Genomic DNA, 6,000 nt, shown 5'->3' on the forward strand with positions numbered 1-6,000 from the left:
GATCCCAGTACTCTGTGGGAACTTGAGATAACTCGGTGAGATCAGGGGGCTCGGCAGGAGACACAGGAGAGCTAGAGAGCAGACAAGAGGCATGGCATGCAGGGCCCCATTCCACAACCTGGCTTGTTACCCAGTCTATGCGAGGGTTGTGGCGAGTAAGCCAAGGAAGGCCTAGAATAACTGGGAACTCAGGTGAAGGAATCAGGTGCAGGGATATTTCTTCCTTGTGACCTTGAGACTGGAGGAAAACTGGAGAAGTAACTTGGGTGACTCTTCCATCACCTAACGCTTGGCCATCGAGGGCAGACACAGACAGTGGGACTTCAAGAGGTGCAGTCGGAATATTGATGCTTTGGGCGAAGTGAATATCCATAAAGTTCCCAGCCGCCCCTGAGTCTATCAAAGCTTGACAAGAGTGGACAGACTCACCCCAGGAGATGGAGACCGGGATGTAGATTCCTTGGCCAGGGAGTCCGGGAGAGAGGGTAGGCCCCGTCACAACCCTCCCTCGGCTGGACGGGGCGGTCCTTTTCCCAAGAGTTCGGGACATGATGCTCGGAAGTGACCAGGCTTGCCACAGTAGATGCAGCACTTGTCCCTCCTTCTGCGCTCCCTCTCAGATGCGGAGAGGCGAGTACGACCCACTTGCATGGGTTCTGGACAGTCACTGAAGGAGGTAGACGGTCTCCAGGTAGAGGTAGGGAGGCTGGGGGGGCTCAAGGCTTGGTGGCGTTCTCTCATCCTGTTGTCCAGACGAATAGCATGTGAGATGAGGGTTTCGAGGTCACTTGGGCATCCAATAGAGGCCAGACCGTCCTTGATGGGGTCAGACAGACCATGGTGGAAGGCTGACACCAGGGCAGTCTCGTTCCATCCACTTACTGCTGCGAGTGTTCGGAACGAGATGGCGTAATCTGCGACGCTTCCTCCTTGCCGGATGGACATGAGCTTTCGGGCTGCGTCGGTACTGATGTCTGCCTGATCGAAGACCCGAAGCATCTCTTCAGAAAACAGCTGGAAATCAAAGCACTCAGGTCCCTGTCTTTGCCAGATAGCAGTAGCCCAGGCTCGCGCCTTACCAGCTAATAAGGTGATCACAAAGGCAATCTTGCGGCGATCCGTGGTGTAGGTGGTAGGCTGAAGCTCAAAGGTGAGTTGACACTGGGTAAGGAACTCTCGGCACTCACTGTGCTTGCCGTCATACCTCTGTGGTGCAGGAAGGCTGGGTTCGCGAGGTGAAGAAGGCAGCATTGCAGGAGGCACTGGAGCAGGAGTGGGAGCTGGATCAGGAGCAGGAACTGGATCAGGAGCAGGAGATGCAGGCAGAGATGTCAGCTGTGCCAGGGTTTTCCCAATTTGCTGAAGCAGTTCCTCGTGGCGAGCGAGGGCCTCACGTTGGCTGGTGAGCGTACGTCCATGAGCGTCCATGGTTGCTCCGAAGCGTGTCAAAGCTGCCATAATTCCCTGAAGGTTGGCCGGGTAGACAGTTGAAGCAGCCTCTGCTGAGTCGGTCATGACGGAGTCTTTCTGTTAGGGTTTTGCTGGGATTCGAACCTGGTTCGTTGGTGTGATGATCCAGCAAACCCCCACTAGGCCACCAGGGGGATGACTCAAATGCAGAGGCGTGAGGCGGAAGTAGAAAAATAATCAAAAAGGTTTATTTAAACTATATACACTATATACAGGGCAAAACAAAAGACAAAAAAAACCAAAGAGTGTAATCCAAAAGAAAAGCAAAGTGCAAAAATACAAAAGCTAAGAAGATCAAAAAAACACAGTACAAAGGAAACTGGAGATAAACATAACAGCACAAAGACTCCGTGACAAGAGGACTGAACTCAGGGGTATAAATACACAAACTAATTAAGGACACAGGTGAAGATAATTAGGCAATTAACACAAACACAAGACACAGGAACAGTGGCGGCCTCTAGAGGCCAAAATAAACACGACATGAAAAGGAAATAACAGCGGCCTCTAGAGGCCAAAACAGTCCTAGTCCTAACACCAGGCAACATGGCCACATAAACAAATCCACAGTTGCGATGATGTCACGTGAAAGTCCTCCATAAACAGAAAGTCTGATGTGTAATTGTTTTTAAAAATTTGTAATTGTTGGCAAATTGCTGCAAATGATTGTTTGTTATGGCAGGGTTCTTGCCTGAACTGATCATCACATCATCAGTTTTTCTTTGGCTAATCAGACACAAGGTCAGACACCACACTTCCCAGAGCAGTTGGGCGTTAGGTTCCTTGCTCAAGAGCACTTGAGCCAGTCCTGTTGGTTCAGGGAATCAAGCCAGCAACCTTTTGGTCCCAAGGCTGTTTCTCTAACCATTTGGTCATGGTTTCCCTGTAATGCTGTGATATCTCATCTCATTATCTGTAGCCGCTTTATCCTGTTCTACAGGGTCGCAGGCAAGCTGGATCCTATCCCAGTTGACTACGGGCGAAAGGCGGGGTTCACCCTGGACAAGTCGCCAGGTCATCACAGGGCTGACACATAGACACAGACAACCATTCACACTCACATTCACACCTACGCTCAATTTAGAGTCACCAGTTAACCTAACCTGCATGTCTTTGGACTGTGGGGGAAACCGGAGCGCCCGGAGGAAACCCACGCGGACACGGGGAGAACATGCAAACTCCGCACAGAAAGGCCCTCGCCGGCCCCGGGGCTCGAACCAGGACCTTCTTGCTGTGAGGCGACAGCGCTAACCACTACACCACCGTGCCACCCTATGCTGTGATATAAGAGGAATAAAACACATGGGGGCGTGCTGTTTGAGGAAAATAATCATAGAAGTAACTTTTAAATTGCACCACCCTGTTACTCAGTTCTGTAACATTGTGTTTTTGGTTTTGTTATAATTTTATGGAAGAATAATAAACATCATCATCCAGCAAACTGGTTATGACCTGGTCGTAAATCCATCTGGATAAATAACGACAGATGCACAGATTCAAACCTTTCTGGAGTGTGTGACTGTAACCGTGTGAGCTGCAGAGATGTGGGAAGTGTTTGGAGGAGGAATAAAAGGAGGGAGGATTAGAGAGAGAGAGAGAGAGACAGAGAGAGAGACTCTGATTCTGAACAAACGAGCTCTGAATTCACAATCAGCTCTCAGACAGCTCGGCCTCCGGCTGTGAAACCTGCTCACTGCTCCCTCTCTCTCTCAGCATGGCCTGAACCTCCTCCTCCTCAGCCAGGAACTGCACGGGAATGACGCTTTATATCCTCTTTAAAGGCTTGGAAATGATATATGTCGTTAGATTCTGTCCCAAATATATGACACAAAGCACTGAGATCAGATATAACTCTAAAAGAGGCTGCATGTGTTGAACCGAACATCCATGAAACACTCGACCCGTGAGGATTTTCTCTCCATGTCTCCATCCAGACGTTTGGCAGTCAGGAGGAATCTGAAAATCCTGTTTGGAAGGGCGCTGTAATTTTTCTCCCAGCTGTGAACTCATGCTGTCTCCTGTTCAGACAGAAGAGGCTCTGAAAACTGGGCCTGGCCTCATTTCACGTCTCACGTCTCAGTCCAAACGTCTGAGTGCAGAACCAGGACCCAGTTTTATTCCACTCATCCAGTGCTAATAAAACATTTTCTTTCTTTTAATAAGAAACTGTTACTTGCAGCTGAGACACGTCCATTGCATAGCTGTGAGAAATTGCGGTCGAAAAATTAATTTGCGCATCGTCATGGCAACATGGATTCAATTTCGATTGACAGGAAGGACCGGCGTAGAGGATGGTGATTAGAAATATTATCCGTGATACACTCGGTAAGCCCCTGAGTACTGAGTGGGGAAGTGCTGCAAAGACAACGAGGGGTGAGAATGAACACGAGGAGGAAGGAGGGCATTAGAACAGAAGCACATCTGTAATACTTTTATCCCGGATGAAGATCACACATGACCAGATTTGGAAGCTCCATTACATTCTGCAATTTCAAAAGGATTATTATTATTATTATTATTATTATTGAAAAAATTACTTTAACTTTTTTACGTTCGCTTTTTAATTTTGTTACTTTTCTTTATTACTCCATCACGCTTCATTTTTATGTCGTTACTTTTACTTTCTTTCTTTGTTAGTCCTGCATAAATGACGTGAGCTAGGCGGTGTGTTCTGATACTATTACAGCTGGGACTTGAGTTCAGCCAGAACTGAGCCAGACACCAAAACAGCAACAGGGCAAAGGGTTTTGCGAGGGATTAGCGGCAGGGTGCCAGATCGCTCCATTGTGTGCCGTTTTAAAAGTAACTCAGTAAATTATGTTGGGAAATGAATCCTTAAGTCTGAGTGAAAAATACTGTAGCGAGCGTGCAGCGTGGAAGAAAAGTCTGGAGACAGAAATCTTAGTTTCTCGGTCGTTAGCCTGTGCTACTTGCTCTCGATAGCACTGACCGCTTTATTAGCATTCGCTAACACTACTGATGAACGCTACACTGGCTGGAAGGCGACTTCACTGCTGCGCTGACAGCACCGACTAGCGGTTAAACTCATGTTGGCCTTCGAGGAGGTCTAGAGCGATACATTTTTGGTCCCTCCCACTATAAATCAAAATCTGATTGGTTAATCTGTCTTCATCTGTCACTTCCTACATAAACACACACTGCCATGGCCTTCTGTCCCGGCAGTGAAGTCCTAACCAATGAGTGAGCAGCTCTAAACTCTTCTCAGCCTAGAGACAACAAACAAAACGATCTCAATGGAGAACTCGATTTTAATGTTTTCAGGACAGTAACCCTTTCACTTCTGAAGCACATTTGATAGAAAATGAGGCCAAATCAGACTAGAAGAGAATAATTATCATGAAATGATGAAAGAATGACAGAAATTCAATATAACATTTGAAACGCTGAGATGTTTGGTCTTCTCTAAAGGTCTAGAAGGTCCTGACGGTTCCCCTCTGCTCTGTACATCCAGTAAGTAGTTGTAAGTGTTGAATTATTTGTTGCTTTGTTCTTATTTCATTCTTTTTAAATTTTTATTAATAAATAAATTGTATTATTTATTAGGTTTATTAAATAATAAACCTAATAAACCTGAGAAAAGCAGAAGCTTTGATGTTCGTGGTGTTGTTTGTTGTATCTGAGCTCAGATTTCATCCTGATGATGCGCGTCTCGTCACACTGCTGGTAATAAATATGTACAGTGCTCAGCATAAATAAGTACACCCCCTTTGAAAAGTAACATTTTAAACAATATCTCAATGAACACAAACAATTTCCAAAATGTTGACAAGACAAAGTTTAATATAACATCTGTTTAACTTATAATGTGCAAGTAAGGTTAATAATATAACTTAGATTACACATTTTTCAGTTTTACTCAAATTAGGGTGGTGCAAAAATGAGTACACCCCACAACAAAAACTACTCCATCTAGTGCTTTGTATGGCCTCCATGATTTTTAATGACAGCACCAAGTCTTCTAGGCATGGAATGAACAAGTTGGCGACATTTTGCAACATCAATCTTTTTCCATTCTTCAACAACGACCTCTTTTAGTGACTGGATGCTGGATGGAGAGTGATGCTCAACTTGTCTCTTCAGAATTCCCCAAAGGTCTTCGATTGGGTTCAGATCAGGAGACATACTTGGCCACCGAATCACTTTCACCCTGTTCTTCTTCAGAAATCCAACAGTGGCCTTAGATGTGTGTTTAGTCATGTTGGAAAAGTGCATGACGACCAATGGCACGGCGTGATGATAGCATCTTCTCTTTCAGTATAGAGCAATACATCTGTGAATTCATGATGCCATCAGTGAAATGCAGCTCCCCGACACCAGCAGCACTCATGCAGCCCCACATAAGGACACTGCCACCACCATGTTTCACTGTAGGCACCAGGCATTTTTCTTTGTATTCCTCACCTTTGCGGCGCCATACAGTTTTGAAGCCATCAGTTCCAAAAACATTTATCTTGGTCTCATCACTCCAGAGTATAGAGTCCCAGTAGTCTTCATCTTTGTCAGCATGGG

This window comes from Neoarius graeffei, chromosome 3, assembly GCF_027579695.1.
Source record: "Neoarius graeffei isolate fNeoGra1 chromosome 3, fNeoGra1.pri, whole genome shotgun sequence".
In the NCBI taxonomy this organism is placed as follows: Eukaryota; Metazoa; Chordata; class Actinopteri; order Siluriformes; family Ariidae; genus Neoarius; species Neoarius graeffei.